The sequence below is a fragment of the Eublepharis macularius genome, chromosome 2 (genome assembly GCF_028583425.1).
Source record: "Eublepharis macularius isolate TG4126 chromosome 2, MPM_Emac_v1.0, whole genome shotgun sequence".
NCBI lineage: Eukaryota > Metazoa > Chordata > Lepidosauria > Squamata > Eublepharidae > Eublepharis > Eublepharis macularius.
In genome coordinates this window covers 141,282,534-141,306,342 of record NC_072791.1, presented here as the reverse complement: position 1 = coordinate 141,306,342, position 23,809 = coordinate 141,282,534, and the positions used below count along the sequence as shown (strand labels likewise).

Sequence of the window (23,809 nt, the reverse complement as noted above, 5' to 3'; positions counted from 1 at the left end):
TCCGTTCCTGATCCCAGCTAGTGAAGAGGGGGTGGGCTTTGCCATCTGCTCCCCTCCTAATCCCAGCTGGGTGAAGGGCAGGTGGGCATTGCCACCTACTCCGCTCCTGATCCCAGCTGGGTGAAAGTGGAGGACGGCCATTAACTCCTACTTCACTCTTGATCCCAGCTGGGTGAAGGTGGGGGGGGCATTGCCGTCTACTCCCCGCCTGATTTCGGCCTGGGCTTCCTGCCGCAGCATACTCTCTGGAGGTCTAGCTGCCTCATCTGGGCTTCCTTCCACAGCAGCGCCCTCTGGAGGTGCATCAGGGTAGGGCAGGGGTGGCCACACTTGCTTAATGCAAGAGCCACACAGAATAAACCTGAGATGTTTGAGAGCCACAAGACATGATGCATTGAAGTGACTTCAGAGGAAGAGGCGGGTTTGGGGGAGTGCCCTGAAATGACATCACAGGAAGGGGTGGGGTTTTGGCACAGTATGCTGGGAGCGACATCATCAGAAGGGGTGGAGCTTGGGAAGGACTACCACCTAACCTTTGACCTGGAAGTGACATCACAAAAACCTTTAACCTGGAAGTGACATCACAAAAAGTGATGTCATCCTTGCAAGGCACCACCTCTAAAGTATTCTGGCTAAAGACGCCAGGTATTTTTTTAGTTGGAATTGGCAACCCTAATGTTTTATTGAAAATAGGAAATACATGGAAAGAAAGAAGGAAAAAAGGAAAGGGAGGGAGGGAAAGACATGGAAAGATAGAAAGGAAGAAAAAGACAGACATGGGAAGAAGGAAGGAAGAGACAAAAAAGAAAGAAGGCATGGAAAGAAGGAAGGATAAAAAAGGAAAGAAAGATAAGAAAAGAAGGCATGGAAAGAAGGAAGGAAAGGAAGGCATAGAAAGATATGGAAAGAAGTAAAGAGGAAGGAAGAAGGGAAGGAAGGAAAGAAATACACGAAAGGAAGGAAGGAAGACATGGAAAGATATTAAAAGAAGGGAAAGATTTTGAAAGGAAGGGAAAGATTTTGAACGGTATGAAAAGATATGGAAAGAAGTAAAGAGGAAGGAAGGAACGAAGACATGGAAGGAAAGGAAGGAAGGAAGATATGGAAAGGTATGGAAATATATGGAAGGAAGGAAAGAAGAGAAAGGAAGAAAGAGGAAGGAAAGAAAAAGAAAGATGGAAAGAAGAAAGAAATGGAAAGAAGGAAAGAGAAAGGAAGGAGGGAAGAAAGAAAAATCAAGGAAGGAAGGATCACAAAAGCAGAGCCACACAATCTTAAAGCAAGCACATGTCCTCTGAAGCAAACACATTCCCTGCTCCTCCATCTCAGCTGTCCTCCACACACTTATGGGTGAACCAGTCCTCCGTGCAACTAACGGGGCTTCCATCCATGCAAAAGCCCCCCGGTGCAGGCTGTGCTTCATGCCATGAGCGGCTCTCGGCAGCTGCGCACTTGCCTTCTCAGGAGTAAGCCAGAAAGCAGGAAGTTCTGGGCCACCTCTGCCTTGGTGCTTCCTCGCCACGTCTTCACTCCTCTCTTTCCCCTTTCCCCCAACTGCCTTTCCCGAGCGCTCGCTGCGAGCGCGGGGCCGGCAAAACTCGGTGCCTGCAGAGGAGTGCCCAGCATGGCGAGGAAGGGTGGGCTGTTCTCAGCCCTGGCCCGCACCTTCGTTGCTCCAGTGTTGGGAAAGAAAGGGGAAGCACGCTGGGTGCATAGATCGGGAGAGTGGCTGGTCGGCTCTGCCCCTTAAAGGAGCCTGGGGGAGGAGTGAACTTGCAAGCCTCCGGGAGCCACCAAATAAGATTTGAAGAGCCGCATGCAGCTCGCGAGCCGCCATTTGACCACCCCTGTTATACGGGTTTTAAAAACCCCAAACAATAAAAGAAGCTCTTGTAGCTTTAACTAGATGCCCTCAGTACCTGCTGCTAAGCAGCCATATCAGTTTAGCCAGTATTCCAGGCTTGGTTTCTGTCAGTAAAAGGCAAGGAGAGTGGGCAGGGGCTTTTCCAGGGCTATTTTGGACTTTGAGGGAGGATTCATTGGGGTCAGATCTGCCCAGAAGCAACCACTGAGCAACTTGATACATATGACTCATCCTGGCCCAGCTGCTTGCTATAGTTCAACACCCCCCCTCAAACTGAATGTAGTGTAGTGATTAGACTTTCAGAGTAAAATCTGGGAAACCCATGTTCAAATCACCACTCTGCTGCAGATGCTCAGAGGATGACTTTGATCCAGTCACACACACTCAGCCAAACCTCTCTCTCAAGTTGTTGAGAGGATAATATAGAGACAAGGATAATGATGTAAGCTGCTTTAGGTCCCAATTGTGGAGAAAGGCAGTATATAAATGACGTAATATAGATAAAGATGGGACAAATAAAAGGTGAGTTGTTAAATGGGTTTCAAGGAGAGAAGAATGTAGGGAAAGGTGAGCATATGAAGGCTGCCAGGAGAAGGGAAAGAAGAAATAGTGTGGTGAAGGGGATAGAGGGAAAAGTAAAGTACCCCCAGCAAGACCTTGCAGCTTCCCTACCATGCAACTGGGTCAAGCTCAGACAGCACCATGCAAGCAGGTCATAGGGGAGAGGCTTGAGGAGGGAGGGGAAAGATGCAGACATGGGGCAGACAAAGGTGGGTAGGACAGAGAGAAGGAGGCAGGGAAAGATACATAGGCTATGGGGGCCAAAGAAGGGAAGAAGGCATGGTGGGAAAGGAGGAAATGAGATGTCCCCCATACATCCCCACCTGTACCTCTCTGATAGAGACAAACAGAAAGAATCTCTTACTGTTTAGAGTGGTAAATAAAGTCAGATGAATTTTGTTAAGTTTTATTAACTTGGGACCGCAGCAAGCTGGCAATTCCCCTCACAGAACAAGATGCCTACAGGCCTCATTTTGCCATGACAACCAAAATTCTATCTTAAACAGGGCTTAAAGCTGGTTTCAAAAAATGGCTGAAAAATAATTAGGATGTTAGAACCAGTCCCCACACCCATACCATTGTTAAAGAAGAGACTGCCATGTATAAGCTAGTCATATTTATTATTTTACCTTATTTGTACCCCACTTCATTTCTTGTATTAGCTGTACGATACAAGTAAAACTAGTTGCCCAACATATTAGAGAGTTTTCAGATTAAGAATTTTAATGTAGAGACATGTACAACGGAAAAAATGAAGAATTTTTGTCCAGCCTCACCCTACCTCAATTTTAATCAATTCCAACGGAAAATCAAATTTGGAAAAAAGCGAACTCTTAACAAAACAAGCATAAATTTAAATACAAGTGTATACATACACACAAACAGTGGTAGATAATTCCTATATACTGCAGATTTGAACAAATACTCACTTGCTAAATTCCCACAACATCTGAAATAAACTTGGATGAACATGAAATCAAGAAGTTAACATATGAAAAAGTTCTGTACAAATCTTCAATTTCCTCAAGCCCATGGATGAAAATGGACCATTGGACACTTACCATGAAGGGTCCTTCTCCTCTGAGGAACGGAGGACATCTTGGGTGATTCCCACCATCCAATCAGGGAGGCAGGAACTCAATTATTTCTTCCTCTTCCTGTTGGTGTGTGGGTCCCCCCTCCTCTCAGTTCGGATGACTCCACAAAGTAGTAACTCAACATGAAGAACGTAACTTTAACTTAAAGATATTAAAAGGAAATATAGAACTTGGGGGAGAAGCAAGGAGAGACCAGCAGACGAAGACCCTGGGAGGGCAAGATGTCCTCCATTCCTCAGAGGAGAAGGACCCTTCACGGTAAGTGTCCAATGGTCCGTTCTCCCTCTGAGGCAGAGGACATCTTGAGTGCTCCCAAAGCAGTCAGGGTGGGGAGTAGTCTTCGTTCTGGATCAAATGTTGAAGCACTCTTCTCCCAAAGGCGGCATCCCCCAAGTCGTATGTATTTAGCTTATAGTGCTTTACAAATGTTGAGATTTATGACCATGTGGCGGCCTTGCACACTTCTACCGATGGTTGGTTGCTGAATGCCGCGTTTGTAGCTGCGCCCCTTATAGAGTGAGCTGTAATGCCTTCTGGAATCTCTCTGTTTGATACTCTGTATGACTCTGTGATGCATGACCTGATATACCATCCTATGGCCACCAAAGACATTTTTCTCCCAACATTAGGAGGGCTGATGTTAACGAAGATGGAATCTGACCTTCTGATGTCCTCTGTCCTATTAAGGTAAGTTTTGAGGGCCCTCTTTACCTCCAGACAGTGCCATTCCTTCTCCTTGGGGTGTCTTGGCGATGGGCAGAAGGAAGGTAGATTAATCTCTTCACTCCTGTGAAAGATGGAATTTGTCTTTGGGATAAAAGTTGGGTCCATGCGCAGGATCACCCTGTCTTTGTGGAATATGCACAAGTTAGGTTTCAGTGAAAGAGCGCTGAGTTCCGATATTCTCCTGGCAGAAGTGATAGAGACTAGGAAAATGGTCTTTAATCTCAGCCACTTCAGTGGGATTTCCTTCAGTGGCTCGAACGGTGGTTTGGTCAGAGTTTGAAGAACGATGTTGAGTCTCCAAGTTAGAAATTGATGGACTGTCGGCAGGTTTAGCAAGATTGCCCTTTTAACGAAGTGCTGAACATGAGGTTGGTTAGACAGCTTTAGTCCCTCTGTAAGTGGCAGGATCGAGTCCAGGGCTGCAATATGTCTCTTGATAGTGGCTGGCCTTAAACCTGAGTCCAGGCCGTCTTATAAGAACGTCAACACCTCACTGAGTGATGGGTGTAGAGGGTCTACCTTCTTCCTCCTAGCCCACCTGTTGAAGGCCTTCCAAGTGGTGTTATATCTTCTTATTGTTGAACCCTTTCTTGAGGCCAGTATCATACTGACTACTTTCAGTTGGAAGCCTAGGCTAGTTAGGGAGCCCCTATCAATGTCCAGGCGGTCAGACACAATTGATCTGGATGGGGGTACCAGATGGGACCCCGATGCAGTAAGTCCGGGGTCGTCTGAAGTGGTAGAGGCATCTCCACCATTTCCTGTAGTGACAAGAACCATGGGCGTCTTGGCCACCAAGGAGCTATAACTATGACTTGAGCTCCCTGTTGCCGTATCTTCCACAGGAGCTTTGGAAGGATGGGTATTGGCAGGAAGGCATACAGTAATCCCTGAGGCCATTGAGAGGCGAGTGCGTCTATGTTCTCTGCGCGTGGGTGTTGATATCTGGACATGAATTGCAGCACCTGGTGGTTCAGATGGGATGCAAGCAAGTCCATTATGGGCATTCCGAAATAAGTCGTTATTGTCTGAAAGGTTTCTCTCTTGAGGGTCCACTCCCCTGGGTGAATAGTTTGTCTGCTCAGCCAATCTGCTTGGATGTTGTCCAGCCCCCTTATGTGCTCTGCTCGAATCGACTTCAGGTGGGATTCTGCCCAAATTAGGATCTTAGTCACCTCCTTGAGGAGTGCTGCGGAGCAGGTCCCCCTTTGTCGACTGATGTAAGATTTCACTGACATATTGTCGGTGCGGATCAGGATGTCTCGGCCCGCAGTCATGTTGGAGAATCTGAGTAGGGCCAGCCTGATGGCTCTTAATTCTAGTATGTTGATCGGGAGCCGCAACTCCTCTGGAGACCATTGCCCCTGGGTTGCGATTCCTTCCAAGGATGCTCCCCATCCCGTGAGACTTGCATCCATGAATAACTGGGTTACTTGAGAAGTCAGGAAGCTTTTTCCTTGTCTCAGGTTTTGATCTTTGGTCCCCCACAGGAGGCTTTCTTTCACCTTCCAAGGTATGTTTATCGCCATATGCGACTGTCATGATGAAAAATTGATGACATAGTAGCGACATCATAGGCCAAGAGTGCAGTCATCCCCAATAAATGGCCTCACAGTTTGCTGTTAATGTGCCCATGAGTTTGGATAGTGTCGACTTCCGGAACGGCAGCAGTGAGAATTGTGTCTGGGGAGAGCTCCGTAAGACACAGCTGATTCTGCCCCGTCTGGGGGTGTCCAGAGGCTTTTGGACTCCTGGGAGGACTTTGGAGAAGACCCCTGAACCCTGGGTGCTTTTTGGAGAGAGGTCCTTGGATGCAGACGAGGATAATCTCTCCGAAACAAATCCTTCAGCTCAAGAGGGAAGCAGAGCCATCATGGCGATTAGCTGTTTAGCCTCCGGCAAGCCACACTCTCTCTTTCTGCAAGGACTTTATGCTTCAATTGCTACTGACAACCTTCTCTCTGGAATGTGTGAGTTTCGTTAATTAGTCGTGAACTGTTTGGGAAATTGACTTCATGACTTAATTAGTAGACAACTTAAAATTACTGATTGGGAAAAAGACAACGCTGGGATCTCGACATCGTTAACTAGAAAATATTTCTACCTAGAAGGGTCGTGGAAAAGATTTAAATACGGGAATTAACATGGTAAGAGGGGGCTGTTAATACAACAACTAATTGAAAATTGCTGGTGCCTGTTATGATTTATGGTCTTATGATCTTCTCTGTTCCTGCCTCTGTTGTTATTTGTGCCACATACTGAATGTGCAAGTGGGTGCTGGAGGAGTAATGGAATCAATGTCTTAGATGTATTGGAGATATGAATGCAAGGAAAATGAAGTTTTAAAGATTGCTTTAGAGGAAAACACAGTGGGGAAAAAAGGAAAATCCTTTCTGTTTTTCTCCTTCTGGTGAGAGCCCCGGCCCCTGCCTTCCTCTTATCTTGGGACTAGATAACAAGTCTCTAAACAAGAACTGTCTACGCAGAGCTGACCCTGACCGAAAGTAAACCTACCAGACTGAATTTATGGTCGTCTACTGATATCTACTGGAGAAAGGGTGACAATGAAGTTGTTACAAATAAATAGAACTGAGCTACAGGATTCTTTACAGCAAACTATACAATTAGTTATGAATCAAGTAAACAACACACTGGATCAAGTTATGAACCAAGTTGAAAAATTGAAAATGGGAATTGTAGAGCTGAAGGTTATAATTAATGGCAAGCAATCCCAGCCTGTTGAAATCCAAGAGGTAGCAGATTTGAAACAAGGGACTGGTACACAGAGATATAAAGTAACAGCTCGTCAACAAAAACTTGAATGGAAATATGCAAAAGAATGGACGGTAGAAAGATCAACAAATAAGCAAAGACTACACAAGGGGCCCGGAAAAAGAAAAAAATATGAAGACGACAGAGGTGCATTTGGAAGACGTAAAGGAAGACAAGTTAGAAGACACTCTGCTACGCCACAATTTCAATCTCAAGCCAGCTCAAGCTATATCAACCAATACCTATTTAAGGATCTGAAGAAATCAACTTCAAAATCTACCTATCAAAGAAAAAAAACTGAAAATCAAACTGAAAGCATATGGGGGGGAAAGAAAAGAGTACAGTCAAGACATTCAGCTTTGTAAACATTAAATTTGCTGGAATGATAACTGATATCTGAAGTCGAGGTCTTGCAAAAGGCTAGGTATATACTTATGGAATATGATAAAGATGGGATTTAGAAAGATTTTGAAAATTAATTGAAGGAATTTTATCTTTTTGATAGGGAAAAGTGGTAAAATTGATATAGGGTGGAACAGGGTAATAATAATAATTTGTGGAAATGATAAAAAGAAAAATGCATCTACACTAAGGTAAAGAATGAAGAAGGTAAAAAATATAAGATTAAGTACTCTAAATGGACACTTGTTAAAAGGTTTTAGGAAGGTTAATATATGTTTAAATAAATTGATGTAAAATGTGTAAGACTGTTTTAAGTAAAGGTTAGAATAAAAAAAATGTATATAATAAGTTGGTAATAGAAGCAGTAATTGTTTAAGGCTCCAGACAATTTTCTAAGGTTTTATATAGTGCTTAGGTAATATCAGATCATATATATATTAGGTCATATTATTATATAGACACCCATATGTTTCAAGATGGATGTGTTGGTTACTGAAGATTTTCCCAGATGAAGATAAGACTATGAGAGACGGAGGAGATTGCTGGATGGTAGAGATTACTCTATTGCTGGAATGATAACAAGTATGAATAATACTGATGAATTTCTTTATTTGATAAAATATAAAAGGAACGATGTGTTATTATAAACACTATAATGTACTCAATAAGAATACTGAAAGATATATTATATGCTATTGTGAGCAGATCATTATGAAGAAACTTCCCCTCTTCCCTTTTTACCCTATCCCCACTCCCTTAGTCTACCCCTCCCCCTTATATAATTGACTATATTTCTTTTCAATATCTGTGATTTGTACTCAAAAACCAATAAAAAACTAATGTAAAAAAAAAGAGTTTGGATAGTGTCATCAGGGGCACCAACCTTCTCTGGAGGACAGAGCTGATAAGATTCTTGGTCTTCTGTATTTTCTCCTGAGGAGGAAAGAAAACACACCTTCTTGATTCGATTATCAAACCCAAGTGTTGGATAGCTTGAGTGAGCTGAAAGGAGCATTTTTTCAAGTATATCAGGAAAACATGGTGCTGCAAGAAATGTACTGTTGTCTAGGTGTCCTCTAGCGCTTTTTCTAGGGAGTTGGCTTGGACAAGGATGTCATTCAGATATGGATGAACATGGACGCCTTTCTCCCTGAGTCGGACTACTGGATTGATGAGTACCTTGGTGAAGACCCTTGGTGCTGTGGGCAGACCAAATGGCAAGGCACAAAATTGGTAGTGGTTGACAAGGAATTTCAGGTAACGGCGATGAGATGCATTGATTGGGATATGAAGGTAAGCTTCCGGTCAAGTCTATTGACATCATAAACTCTTCTAATTGGAGGGCCGCTGATACTGAACAGAGCATCTCCATCCAGAATCTTCTTACCCTTAGGAATTTGTTCACAAATTTTAGATCTAATATCGCTCTCCAATCTCCGTTCCTCTTTGGAACCATGAAAAAGATAGAGTAAACTCCTTTGCCTCGTTCCTGGGGAGAAACAGGTTCTATTGCTTGAATCCTCAATAGATGGTAGATTGCCTGACGAGTAATATGGTTTCTCTGGGGGATGAGACGAGTCTGCCTGGAGGATGGGTTTCAAACTCTATCGAGTAGCTTCTGGAGACAACTTCTAGGGTCCATTCGTCTGCTCTGGAGACAATCGATGCTTGGTGGAACTGAAGCAGTCTCCCCCCTACCGGTTCCTGACACGAGTCAGGATTTAGATGTCTTGTTCTCAAAGTCCTGTCTGTCCCCTCTGGGTTGGTAATGCCTGTTGAATTTGGTCCCAAAGGGCCCCCGCTTGAAGCTCTGTTTGGGACTGTTCCAGGACGGACATTTTGAATCCTGTCTTGGCCTAGCCAGGGTATGGTAGTTTAGAAAGGACTGTGTGCTAAATGGGCGTCTGTTAATTCTATGCAGGGTCCTGGGAAGCGCTTTTTTCTTGTCCTTTGTTTCCACAAGAATCTTGTCTAGGCAGTCCCCAAAGAGTTTGTTGCCTTGAAGAGGGTATGCTACAAGGAGGAACTATGAGCAAACGTCAGCTTGCCAGGACCGAAGCCAGAGGAGCCTTCTAGCCACCGCAGCCGATGTCAGGGATCATGAGGAAAAAAATATGGCATCCAAAGTCGCATCTGCTGCGAAGGTGCTTGCCTTGAGAACTCTGTTTGCTCCCTCCAGTAGGCGACTATTACCGCTGGGAATTAGTTGCATCACTTTGTGCCCCCAAACGACTGATGCTCTTGACACAATGGATGCTGTGGTTGATGCCTTGATGGCCATTGCCACCGCCTCATGTGCCCTTCTGAGAGAAATTTCCGCTTTTCTACCTAGGCTGTCCTTGACGGAACCTTGTCTTCGGAGAGAAGGCCTGATGACTGTAGAGCTGCAACTGGTGCGTCTATCCTTGGAACCTGCAATAACTTATTTGCATAAGTGAGTAAGGCATATAACTTTTTGGCTGCATTAGAGCACTGTTAGTTGGCAGCAGGCATTTTCCATTCAGCTTTCATCTGCCTTTCAAAATACTCAGGAAATGGGAATACTTTCTCGTCTGTGTTAGCCCTGGGAAAGAATTCACTACATCATTTGGATCTAGTCTTGCCTGCTTTAGGGTTCTCATCTTCCTCCCCCCCCAGCACTCTTTTCCTGAAAGTCCAAAGCTGCTAGAGACTTGGAAAGGAGGTACTGGTAATCCTCCATCTTAAACAGCCATCAGGCTGTTCTGGAGTGGCGATAGCCTCCTCTTCCTCCTCTAGCAGGAATTTGCCCTCCTCTCGGTTATTGCCCTTCTCCCCATTGAGACCCCATGACAGCCTGATAACTCAGGGTGGCCTTCTGGGCAGCCTTAGTGGGCCAGGAAGCAGGCTTTCTAGGCTTTTCCCTTGAGCTGCCCCGGACAGGAGAGGGAGGGGGGAAGATAGTTCACTGCTGGCCCTGGAAGGTAGCCGGCAAAGTCTTGCAAACTCGTCCCTCATAGTCTGCTGGATGAGGGCAAGGAGCTCAGCAGAGGGGGAGGGGGAAGTCCCAATATCGCTCTGTACGTTACCACTCTCCATTGCGGCACTCTGTGGGTGCTGGGTTGCACTTGTGGACTCTGAAGTGCCTTCTCCCGGCGGGAGGTTGGCCAGCGCTTCTTCCTTGTCTGTTCACGTTTTGGCGCACTTTCCTGCCGTTTGAGTGGAGTGCTGCAAAGCGCTACACTCAGCCTGGGAGCAGAGCTACGCCAACGATTGCACCTCTATTGCCTGCCATCTGGGCTTCTTAGCTGGAATGCACGGCTCCAGAGCCGTATCGGTGCCAGAAGCAGGCTCCAGCCACAAAGGCAGGACAGCACTGGTTAACTGCGGCTGCAGCATTCGCAGGGAGGCCAGTTTCCCCTCTGTCTTCCCCCATGAAGCTCACATTGGAATCCATCTCCGATTGGTGGCCAAGCTTGCTCTCAAAGATAAAGGCAGATAAAAGAGGGGAGAGAGATAAGGCAGAAGTAGAAGCAGAAATAGGGTTGAAGAGAAAGTGAAAGTGAAAGAAGGATCAGCGAGCACGCTGCAGGCTTCTGCTCTCCCTGGAGGCAGGAAAGAACTGAGAGGAGGGGTGACCCAAACACCAACAGGAAAAGGAAGAAATAATTGACTTCCTGCCTCCCTGATTGGATGGTGGGAATCACCCAAGATGTCCTTTGCCTCAAGAGGGAGAATGAAAGTTCAGAATTGGAAACTAGAGATCTTTCAGTAAGATTCCAATTACACACAATTTTCATATGGCAATGCTTTGAAAGATAATTGTTTAAATGGCATGCCAATAATCTTATTATTTTGTCAAAATGATACGCATTGCATGCATATCATTACTGAAGAGATCATCATTATTCTAATACCTAGCTCACTATTCATATTTACTGACAGATTTCAACATTATGGGATGTTAGGATGAAGGCAGAGACTAAATGGAAGCTGTTTGAAATAAGATCATTGCATGGGAAATGCACACTACGTCCACTGTCTCTATTGCAAATAAGTATTTCGGGGAGGGGGAACTGTTCCTGGATAAAACTAGCTGTATAGAGAAGGGATTGTTCACATCCAGGTAATTTAAAACACTTCTACGACACTGTTTAGGGTATCTCAGCACGCAACTTGCTGCTTCACCCTAGCATATCTATAATTTATGGCCTGGATGCGGTTCTCTCTCACTCCCAGCCCTCACCAAAGATCTTCAAAAAACTGATACTGGAGATTGCATGATTTATATTGATAAAAAGACATGCAGTCCAGGGAGCTGTACTGAGGAAAGAGAACCAGGCTAAAACAGCTTCTGAATCAATGGAATGTTCACATCAGCAAAACTGCTGCTGATAGAGGATGGGTTGGCCTGGTTGGCCTCCTCATTGCAGCCTCCAGGACACATTTTTTGTCTACATGAACCCTGCAGTACCCAGCATCTTCCTTTTGCAGGTCTCAATGGAGGACAAGCCAGACATCATAAGCTTCCTTATGCACACCCACACTACAGGACTGAAATCTGTTTTAAGGCGTTTTTACTTGTAATTTCAAAAAAAGTGGAGATATATTAGGCAAGTTATACATTACATATGTTATGTTCCTATAGTAGTTTAAGATCTGTTTAAAAAATAAGTATTGAATATATAGAAAATTTGCCCACATAAACCCCTTCCCTCAATAACTTCAGAATTTCCAAAAATTGTCTGTCTCTACCCATTACTGCACATTCTACAGTTCAGGTTACATAAGGATTACTTCCAACAGCATTTCACAAACTCACAGTGCAATCCTAAGAAGAGTTAAACTTAGACTGGAGTAACTCTTTTTTAGGATTACACTGTCAATTTCATTGCATTTAATTTGCAAATGTTGCCCTTCAGCGTGTACTGTATTAAATGCTCCGAAAGCCTTAAGAATTTCTCTTAAGTTCTGTGAAACATCTGTTCCCTTTTTAAAAGATCCAGCCTTTTGACAACCATTCTGAGTCCCGAGAACCTTAACTGAAACCATCATTAGCTCTTTGTGCCTAACTTCTTCCAGAAAAATAGAATATGTTCTCCTGTTTGGCTGCAACTGTCCTTACATCTTACCAACTATATTAACAATGTACTTTACAAGTCATTAATGATAATGCTTCAATTTCTTCTTCACTAACTGAAACTGTCGTCTCGCAGGTGATTCCTTCTTGCATTAGACAGGCGAACAACTACTGAGTAGGCATACTGTGCTGGCCCCCAGACTATGGAAGCAGCTTCAGTTTGCACAGGATCCAAGACCCATATGTTTTCATAAGGTCTTGAAGTTCCACTTGTTACAGATCTGGCTGTTATTGTTTGCTTACAGTACCAATTAAATGTTTCTGCTTTATGTTTTATTAGTTTATTTTTGTACCTTGCTTTGGGAACATGTCCTGTTGAGAATAATGATGGTTTTCCTAAATACATCATTAATATGCTCCTCTCTTAATCAGAAGTCAATATTTTAATTGTTAAGTTGGATGTCACAATCTATGGATGCAAGGTTTTTGGATTTTTCCCATGTCCCAACTCTATCCCCGCCAGCCACATCTGACACCAGGCAAGTTTATTCCTAGGCTCATGAGATTCGCATGATCAAACAGCCAGACAGACTGATAGGTTGCAGGGGGGAGGGGGGAAAACCATCTTCTTCTATCAGTGAAGCTCCACTCAAGGAAAATATTTCATTAACTTTGTATTGTCGAAGGCTTTCACGGCCGGAGAACGATGGTGGTTGTGGGTTTTCCGGGCTGTATTGCCGTGGTCTTGGCATTGTAGTTCCTGACGTTTCACCAGCAGCTGTGGCTGGCATCTTCAGAGGTGTAGCACCAAAAGACAGAGATCTCTCAGTGTCACAGTCACTGTGACACCCTCAGTGTCACTGTGACACAGAGATCTCTGTCTTTTGGTGCTACACCTCTGAAGATGCCAGCCACAGCTGCTGGCGAAACATCAGGAACTACAATGCCAAGACCACGGCAATACAGCCCGGAAAACCCACAACCACCATTTCATTAACTGTTTGGGAATATAACTCCTTTCACCCCATTTCTCATGAAGGCATAGCAAAATGATAGTTTTTTACAAGGTACTGAGCAAATTTTATTCATAGTTTTAGAAATACATTTCCCCCTCACTACACTGAAAGCCTGCTCATGGCAACTGATTATTTTTTCTTCACCTGAAGACCACTGTAACCAAGGGGTACCCAGATTATTCTTCTCAGTTCTCATGCTAAAATAAGACTTACCCAGCTTTCATGAAGATTCTCCACTCAGACTGAGTTTGTACCTAAACCTAGTGTTTTATGTCTGAGATGGCAGATATTTAGTAGTAAAGAGCAAGAGATATTTTAAATATAATCATTACCACAGTTCTATATTTGAAAATGTTATACAGTCACACATAACAAAAGCCAAATACTTCCACACCAGAAAGCAAGCCCTAATGTGAGGAAGTAGAGATGACTGGGATCAAACTTTAGCTGAAGTCAAAGCCTTTTTCATACAATGGAATTAAATCCAGATAGCTTATTCAACCTGGTTAAGTCCTGAGCATTTTCACTATACCAAGTCATTTTAAAGCAATCCACTGCTTCAGTTTCTCTTCCAAACAGGATTTAACTGACTGATCAAGTTATGCACGACTGCTGTAAGCATAAATCAAATGAATAACTTGAAAAGCCATATTGATCCCAAAGTGAGTTTAAGCCATTCGTGAGATAAATTATGTGTATTTGACAGCTTACAAGGGAAAGTTATTTAGAGGAAGCAAAGTAAGTAAGCAACAATGGGGGATGGGATATGTTAAATAAGGGACTTTTAAAGCATCACTTGTTAAATCAACATTTTAAGAAAGCAAGCATCTACATGTAAACCTTTGTCTGTAGCCGCACATTTAGCAACGTCTCTTACCTGTTAACAGAAAAGTTTAAAAAGAAAAAAAAACTGTATTCTTTGTGGCTCCTTGCCCATTACAGGTATCCTGGCAACAGCAAAATCTTTCAATCTACACTGTATTAGCAGATTAGCAGCCTGGTTTAGGTTAAGATGAAGCAGATTTCTTCCTATAAAAAAACACAAGACAATTTCATAACATCAGCACATGCTTCCATCAGGGAATTCTAGTGGAAACAGAAATACAAGATGGGCTAGATGTACAGACCTATTTGAGACACAAATGAAAGCACACAACATGAAAGACTAGTCAAGATAACGTTCTCTCCTTAAATTTTGTATGACAATGGAGAATACTTTTGAATGATATTCAAGCAAGCCTACAGTAAGGTTTCTACAGCATCTGTTGGCACATGAAACCCTGAGAATGTTTTTTCCCGTGCAGCTAAAACATCAATTTGGAGTAATAGTAATATTTGATTTATATACTGCCCTTCAGGACAACTTAATGCCTACTCAGAGCGGTTTACAAAGTATGCTATTATTATCCTTACAACAATCACCCTGTGTGGGTGGGGCTGAAAGAGCTCCAAGAAACTGTGACTGACCCAAGGTCACCCAGCTGGCTTCAAATGGGAAGAGTGGAGAATCAAACCCGGTTCTCCAGATTAGAGTTCCACTGCTCTTAACCACTACACCAAACTGGCTCGCAGATTATGAGATTACGGAACAGTTTTCTCCAGAAGGGAGCTTCCAAAAGGAACTGTCACTCCTATTGTCATTTTTAGCCTTAAAGCAGGAGTTCCCAACCTTTGGGCTGGAGGGGAGGGTATTGCAAGGGATCCACAAATCCATCTAGCTTAGGCAGGTTTCCACCATCCCTCAGGTTCACTATGTCCCCCCACCCAACTCTGTGTCAGTCTGGCTGATAGCTGGGTTTCATCCACAAGCTGGTTTTCTGCACAACTCCAACTGGCCACGACTCACCAATTGGGTCCGCCTGCTCCAAGCCCCCATACAGGCAGGCAGCATCAAACCATCCTTAGCTGGAAGCTCTCAGGTGTGTACCAGCCCAATCTGGGCTGCTTGCTTGTGAGGAGAATTGATTCTTGTGATGCTTAGGTGGGACATATGAGCTCCCATTGCCCACCCTCTCCCATCTCCAGCAACATCTGGAAATGCCTGCACTTTACAGGTATGGGCTGGGGTCCCTTAAGTAGCTGCTGTTTGGCTGATGGCTTTCTTGTGAGCCCATTTGTTGGCTTCCCTGGCCCCTCCCACATCTCTGCCAGCCCAGGAAGGCCCAAAGTTGCATCAAGAAGCTCCTATACTGGTTCAAGACAAGTGGCTTCAGTTCTGTAGCATGTCTTACACTCTAGATTAAATGGGATCATATATCAAAAGCTAATCTTTTCTTCTATTAAAAAATATTCTGCTCTGTCCAATATGGAGACCGTGTTCATATTTGCTACCATAATGCCAATACCTATGTATTTCTATATATACAAGATAATTTCAAAGACCTATCTATAATACAAATAAAAGCAAATTTAAACCTGCAGTTTCCATAGCTACTAAAGAACCCTAGCAACTATAGTTCCAAAGAGGGAATGGACATCAACAAATACCTTAAGCTAGAGTTCCTGGAATTATTTAGGTTAGGCCCATTTTAAACAAGGTTGCATTTTAATAAGGTTGCTACTTTTACCAAATGCCATCTGACCTCTGTGGACCTGTTTTTATTTATGGATTTAATTTAATTATCAGATGGATAGTTTATGGATTTATAGATTTATGGATTTAATTTAACTATCAGATTTGAAACATAGGAATGAACATAGCTCTAATTATGCCCCCCAACACAAATAGTTAACTTTACTAAAAAGATCAGAAATCGAGCACTTTAACAAGAAAAACCCTATTTAAGTAACTTAAGTCAAGTTCCTAATTTTCTACTTCCAATAATTCCAGAACAAGTATGCCTACTAATTGACTGTTTACAGCTATATTGAGCCTTTATATTACTAAGGAAAGTAATCCAATCTACTGTTTTTATTGTGTGCAACCCTTTTCCTGATTAAATAATATATTTTATGTTTCTTAGCACAAAGCTTTCATTTTCTGTTGAACTCCTATTTTTTAGATAGAAAAAATTAAGGCACATGTGCATAGGGTGCATCAGCTTGCAGCTTTCTCTCAAAGATTTGGTTTATTTGCAATTTTGCTTGTAAAAAACAAAGGCATTTATAACGTTAAAATGCTGTAAATATGTCAAATATTGCATTTGTAAATGGCAGGCTATAAATGATACATTTTACATTGTTAAAGCAGTAAAACATTAGTTCAGGTTTGATAGGACAGTAAGTATTACATACAGTTCCATTTTCCCCACAATTTCCATTTTTTCAGAAAAACCTAACGTCAGTTTTTCATCTGTAGCTTCAAAATCTCTGGAAATTTTACATCTCTAGGAGGAAGAAGCATGGATTAAACAGTATTAGTAAAAACGTCTGAAGTCAATCCTGAATGCAGTGTGCCAACAAGGATAGAAGGCGTATTTTATCTGACCTTTTAACCTTTGTGGTATTTAATTTTCAGTGGTACATTTAAATCAGAATGGAAACAATTCATAGCATGTACTGTAAATGCAAATGAAACCATATATTTGTTCTATGTACTTACTAAAACTGTCATTTAGATTCTACCTTTTAAGACTGTTCCACCTTAATAACCTATCAGAAATTAATATTCGTTATAATAGGGCCAAATCAACCACCCGAAATCTCCCCAAGGAAAAGTAAGCACTTTATTATAGCATACTGTCACCAAAATTATTTATTTTTAAACAAAAAAATCTGGAATATATGGTATATGTCTATGCAATGACTTTTTTAAATGCTCCACCAAATTTTGTTAGAAAAATTGGGGGGGAAACACTTAAGAAAAAAGTTCCTTCCCCACAATGTTCTTTTTTTTTCCCAGGACGCGCACATCTTCACACAACCCTAACCCAAACAAATTATAACTACTAATCTTCCCATTGGCTTTTTACATGAGACAGCCTCCTACAAAAGCCCAGCACACACCGAAGAGCAAGGGGTCAGAGATGACCAGACAAAAAAAGGGCTTAATAGCAAACCAAGCGAAAATGTATGGATCCTTGTGCAATCATGATGGCAAGTATATAAAAGTATCTTCAAGTTAAATTTGAAATGAAGTACTGCATTTTTCATTGCCTAGGTAAAAAGCTTATTTACAGAAGTCTCTAGCATTGTTACCATCAACAGATTTACAGAAACTGTAAACCGTTTTTTTTTGTTGCAGATTAACACAACCGTTCGTAGAATTTGGAGAGTTTTTGCTCTATGCTGAAGTACCTGTAAACACTACTTGTAAAAAGTACACCACAGTTATTAGTTTACTTTGTAACGCCCCAAAGTTAATCTGCATCAAATATAAACATACATACTGGAGGCCACAGAGTCCCACTTTACCTGAAGAGGAAGAGCTCATCTATGGAATTATTTCCTAGTGATTTAAACTTCTCAGGAAACCTTGAATGTGATTTGCTTGTTTAAGCTTCTTTAATAAAACTTATAGTTATTAGAGGCTGTTTTCCCCCCAAAAAGAGGCAACCTACAGGTCTTCGGGAAGCTCTCCTGACAAGCACATGACTAAGATCTTTATACTGCAAGAGGGTATTAAATTGCACCATAGGCCTATTTTAGAACAACTGAGAGAACAACTAACGTACACATCCTTTGCACTATTTGAAGCAGACTAGCTTGTTAATGGAACCACAGGGATCTGAAGATTGGAGATAAAGGTACTTTTTCCACACAGTACCTCCACTTAATTTTCTTGATCCTTGAAACATAGCAAGTGTTTGGTACAGATTCATACCTAATTGCTTTCCATGTGTCTTACTCCTGATCTTGCATATGATCTTTATAAGGATTAGAATAACACTTATTTTTATAATTAACTCCAATAAAGTGTTAGTTTCATTAAGCCAGTACTACGCTGCAGGAACATACCAAAGACTTTTAACAAGTAGCTGACACATCACATAGGATTACATTCCTAGAAGTTAGGAAAACTCAAACCTTGATCCTTGATCCACTGGAGTGTTTCCAGGGATGGTCTCACTCTGGGGGGCAAAAACTGTTCCATTTAAAGAAACACTCCTGTGAATTCAAGTCATTTTCAACATGTTTAAGGCATGTCAACACCTGTATAGGATCATACTGCAGAAAATGCTTTGTAAAGGTGATCTGAGAAAGTTTAATCATGTGTGAAAATGCTCCCCCCCACACACACACACACATCTACAATGATAATAAAACCTACATTGGCTATGTATATTCAATTCAAAATAGCTTTCTTCTGCTCTCTCTCATACACTAACATGATTTGCAAAAACAATACAAAAGGCTCAGTTACAAGCTTGGGGAAAACCAACAGGAGCTGGGGGGGCCTCCAGGATGGGATGACTCATCCCGAAAGGATAGGGTAAATGCTCAGGTGAATATTGGAAAGTGTGTGATAGAGTTAGAGCAGACTGACAAAGGACAGCCAAGAGCAGAACCAAAGAGCCAAGTGAGGTGAGGATCCTTAGAGAGAGAAATGTGATATAGGTATCTGTATGGTAATGCTGGAAGACTGCAAGACGAGATAGGGGAAGTGGAGTGTTTGGTGTTAAATAGTAATTTAGATACAGTGTTGGTTTCAGAATCATAGTGGAATGGGGAGTATCAATGGGACACTGCTACCCCTGGATAGCAGTAGACAGGACAAGGAGGGGCATATCAGGAAAGTTTGCTTTGTATATTAAAGAGGGTATTAAAGATGCTAGAAAACACTGTGGGAATAAACGCCATCACAGAATCAGAAAAGCTGTCAGAGGAGAAACCAGGGTCTAATGGTTATTTAAAAGTGGGGACGTACTATCACCCCCTTGAGGCTACTCTTTAGTCACCTCTATTAAAGCAGAAAATGTTGTGATAACTGGCTGACTTCAACTTCCCTCAGACTGACTGAGCAAATGTGTTCACGTCATGCTGTGAGATTCCTAGATATATGACTGTACACTGGAACAGTAAGTCATGGAGAGAACCAAATCTTGGACTTGGTTCTGGACAGACTCAAGGCCTGGTGCAAGATGCTGCACCAAGATATTATTGCATCAGTTAGCCCCGTGGCACAGAGTGGTAAGCTGCAGTACTGCAGCCCAAGTTCTGCTCACAAACTGAGTTCAATCCTGGTGAAAGCCAGGTTCAGATAGCTGGATCAAGGTTGACTCAGCCTTCCATCCTTCTGAGGTCAGTAAAATGAGCACCCAATTTCTTGGGGGTAAAGTGTAGATGACTGGGGAAGGCAATTTCAAGCCACCCTGTAAAAAGTCTGTCAAGAAAACGTCATGATGCAACTTCCCCCTGTGGGTCAGTAATGACTCGGTGCTTGCACAGGGGACTACCTTTACCTAGCACCACCACAATGCAAAGCTCAGCATTAATGTCAATGGAAAGTTGTCCCAAAAGTCACATTTGATTTCAGAAGAGGAAACTTTACGAAGGCAAAAGGACTAGTTAGAAAGAAGTTGAAAAGACAACTCAAAAAGGTCAAATCCACAGAGGATGTTTAGAAGCTATTTAAAACACAGTAACTGAATCTCAGATAGAAGAAGGAAGCTCTGACTCTTAAAAACTTTGAAAATCTTGTTGGTCTCTAAGATGCCACTGGACTAAATTCCTGCTGTTCTACTGCAGACCAACTGTTGTACTGCAACTTTCTGTTCTACTGCAGACCAACATGGCTACCTACAAACTATTCCAGACAGAATGAATTCCCCAACTTAGGAAAGGTCCTACCAAGTCTAAAAGGATGCATGTGTGGTTAACAACCTAAGTCAAGGAAGCCATAAAAAAGCAAAAGGCCTGTGTTTTTAAAAAACTGAAGGCTTACCCCAATAAGGTAAACAGAAGGGAGCATACAGTCCACCAAAACGTGTAATAGTTAAGCAAATAAATAGAGAATTTGAGTAGCAAGATTGCTAAATACATCAAAACAAGAAGCATTTCTTTAAATATATGAGGACCAGATTTCAAAAACTCAAATCAGTATCTCTGCACAACAAGAAACAAACTGGCCCATACTCAAGGTGTCTGTAGAAGAAAGAATGTTATTCGGATAGCTGAAGTCAATAAAGTTTCTAAATGGAATTTTTAAAAAGGTGAAAAGGAATCTACCAGCAATATGAAAAATATCCTTCCAGGCTCTAATCTGGCTGAATGCGGAAACTGAATTAGACAATAAAATCAAGTCATCAACTCTAACCCTCAGCCCACATCAAAATATTGTTTGATAATGGTCAACGCTATACATGGGAAATATCCAATTTCTGAGCTTGATCGAAGAACAGGAAAGTCTATCAATGTCTTCCACAGGCAGGTGAAGACTTTTCTGTTGTATGGCATTCCATCGCTGACAGTGATGTGAATTTTCCAGAAAAATATGGATTGGAAACTTTTCCAAGTCAAATTTGAACAATCCTGGACCATGTATCAGCAGTGGGATTTGTTTATACTTCATATCACACATCTAGCCCATCTAACATGATTGCTTTACAGCAAAACAGCACTGACAACTGTAGACAGACTACATTTACATAAACGAGTTAGAAAATTTTCCAAGGAAAAAATTCAACATTCAAAAATTTTCCATTTTGTAAATTTTTCACACCAACAGAACAGCTCATTGAGCCTCTTTTTTGGCTCTGTTTTCAAAACTAGTTTTAATGTGTATCATATTTTGCTGTCTTGAAAATCCTTAATTTGGTAGAATGTCTGATATAAATAAATTAACTTGCACTGACTTTACCATTTTCAACAGGCCTTAACATCTCAAGATACTCTTTCACATGAAACCCATGGAAAGTATGTTGGGTAGTTATCTGACAAATGATACTGCCTGCACTAATAAAGCCGTGGTCCCTTTCCTTAACAACACTTCAAAATTAAGACGGCAATGGTCTTACTACTATTAGTTAACACAATCTGACCAAATGTAAACAAATCATTGTCACTTCAAACACTGGACCCTTTTGCTGATATTAAACAATTTAAGATGAAATTAACTTTCCTAAACATAGCTAAAAGGTCTAACTAATTATTAGACAAACAGATTTTTTTCTCTTGCTTGTTTTTAATCAGTTGGGTTTGATACTCAAATTGCCTAGGCAAAGTTAATAGGGCAGTCAATCAGGAAATATAACAAGGAACTTACTTTATTTGTGGGGGGATGACAAGTTTTAAGTCCCACCAAAACAGGATGTTCACATCCTGACCTTACTACTGACAGAGCAGAAGAAATGTAAGCAACACACACATTATCAGTTTCTACCAACTAGTTTCACATCTCCGAGTTCGGATCTCTCTCTCTCGAGACCAGACCCACTTTAAATAAAGCTAAGTTCACATTTAGACTCCAGAAAAGGAGCCCAAAGTTTATAGAGACGCCTAAAGCCGGAGACGGGCAATAGCAGAATTTTTTAAATGCCTATTTAAACTAGCGTTCAGTAAAGAAAACAGAGAAATACATGTTACCTATCCACCCGCCGGGAAAAAAATAAGAATACACGAGATAACAAGGTAATGTTTGTTCATCTATTTGTTCATCTGTCCCAGTTCCCTTCTCGGTTACATTTGAAGGGCAAAAGAGAAGAAGCGCATTTTCCTGCATCCTGTAAGAAGGGTCGGATCCGCAAGCTGCCGCCGGCGGGAAGTAAGAGCCACTGAGTATCTTCGCTTCCCATAACCAGAGAATTAGCTTCAGGGTTGGGAGGGCGAGGGATAGATAGGTCGCAACAACAGATAACTGGGTGGTGGCAGGACACATCACATCTTAGAAAACAAAACAAACCGGGCTGCTAGGCCGCTGCTAGAAGTCGAACGGCGGACGAGGAAACTAGGCCTTAGCCCGCCAACATCTAATCCGGACACAACCGGGAAAAGGGGTGGGGACGGACCATCTCAGACGGCGCTTCCCTCCCTGCTTCGATTCCTCTGAGGGACGAGCCCCTCACTACCCTCCCTGGGCACAGAAGGACGGAAACGAAAATCGGTTACTTCAAGCCGCTGAGAGAGAAAAGACGCGCGCAAATCAACCTGAGGAGCCCCTACCTCGGCGGCTGCGCCTTCCCCCGGTGGACCCCCCCCCCCCAACTCAGGCGGGAAAGCTGCCGCTCGCCACCATCACCGACCCTTCAAGATGGCGGACATATCGGCTCCTCCAAACCCTCCTCTATTCCCATTCCCCCGCCCCACTCATGCCAATCAAGCCTCCACGGAGCACACCTTGCTTCATCAATCACCCCTTCTATTGGGCAGTGGTAAAAGCCTCTACATTCTATTGGTATTTCACAGTCGTCTATCACCGACCAAGCGCCTCACTATTGGGCAATAGAAGGATAAGGTCGAGGTCATGGCTTCATTTAAGCCAATCAGCGTGAGCAGATGGGCGCTACGGCCTCCAGCTTCACGCCTTAGCAACAGTCTTACGTCATTTTGAAAGACGGTCGTATTGTCCAACTGAAACATCCTTTCCCGTTTAAAAATAAACCAATTGCAACCAATCACCGATTAGTATGAACGCAGTCCGTGCCGAACACACACCTCACAAACAAATGACTCTAGGCGAATGCGATTCCCCATTGGACGATGTATGAATCCATGCCCCCATCAAGAAATAGAATGGATGAAACCACCTGACAACAATTTCTTGCGCTGGGATAGGGTTGTGAGACAGAAGAGGAAGTTGTAAAGATATTTTGTACATAATAAAAAGTGGGGGATTAGCTCAAATGGTAGAGCACTCGCTTAGCATGCGAGAGGTAGTGGAATCGATGCCTGTATTCTCCAACAGTAGGTTTCTGGTTTTGTGAGGAAAGCACTTAAAAAGAATCTTTTCCTTACTTACAGCCTTATCTTCACAAATACAGAAGGCTTTTTGCTGATATTGAGTAACCCATTCATTGAGAAACCTGTTACACAGATGTCTCTTCCTCCCCTAAACTTCTCCACGTTGAAAAGGAGGCATGAACTTTTTTAAAACTTAAAAATAAATTCAGCAGAAAGACGTAATTTAAAATGTGCGAAGTCTAAAACTCAACAAAAATGTGCAGGCTGCTTCTTTTTGAGAAAGAGCGAGCACCGCTGCAGAGTTAAAAATGGGATGTACTAAAACGAATGACAGGATTGCCCATTGGAAATAATGGGAGAGGCTTGAATGCCCATAGGAAATAATGGGAAACTGGAATGCCCATTGACTTGCATGGGCTCCATTGAAACACATTAGAGCAAAAAAAGAGGTGCAAAGAAAACGTGGAATGGATTTTGAAGGAAAGTGTCTGGGCTCAGATAACCTGTTCTGGGACTGGATTTACAGGCCCCATGCTGGAATGACGGCCCCTGGGTG

The 23,809-nt window shown here is 42.5% G+C and overlaps 1 protein-coding gene across 5 annotated transcripts in view; it reads right to left on the bottom strand.

Annotated features, from left to right (window-relative positions):
• Nucleotides 1–22,624, bottom strand: part of PPP6R3 (protein phosphatase 6 regulatory subunit 3) — a 180,290-nt gene extending 157,666 nt beyond the window's left edge. For 2 of the 5 annotated variants that reach the window (XM_054972442.1, XM_054972445.1), the window contains exons 1-2: nt 16,711–16,773; nt 14,354–14,505 (exon numbers count right to left, since the gene is read on the bottom strand). The gene's annotated coding sequence lies outside the window, so the exon portion shown is untranslated. Of the gene's footprint in view, nt 1–14,353; nt 14,506–16,710; nt 16,775–22,515 lie in introns of those variants that run through there. The other 3 variants (XM_054972443.1, XM_054972444.1, XM_054972446.1) reach the window with 3 other exon arrangements.
• Nucleotides 22,625–23,809: the final 1,185 nt, after the last annotated feature.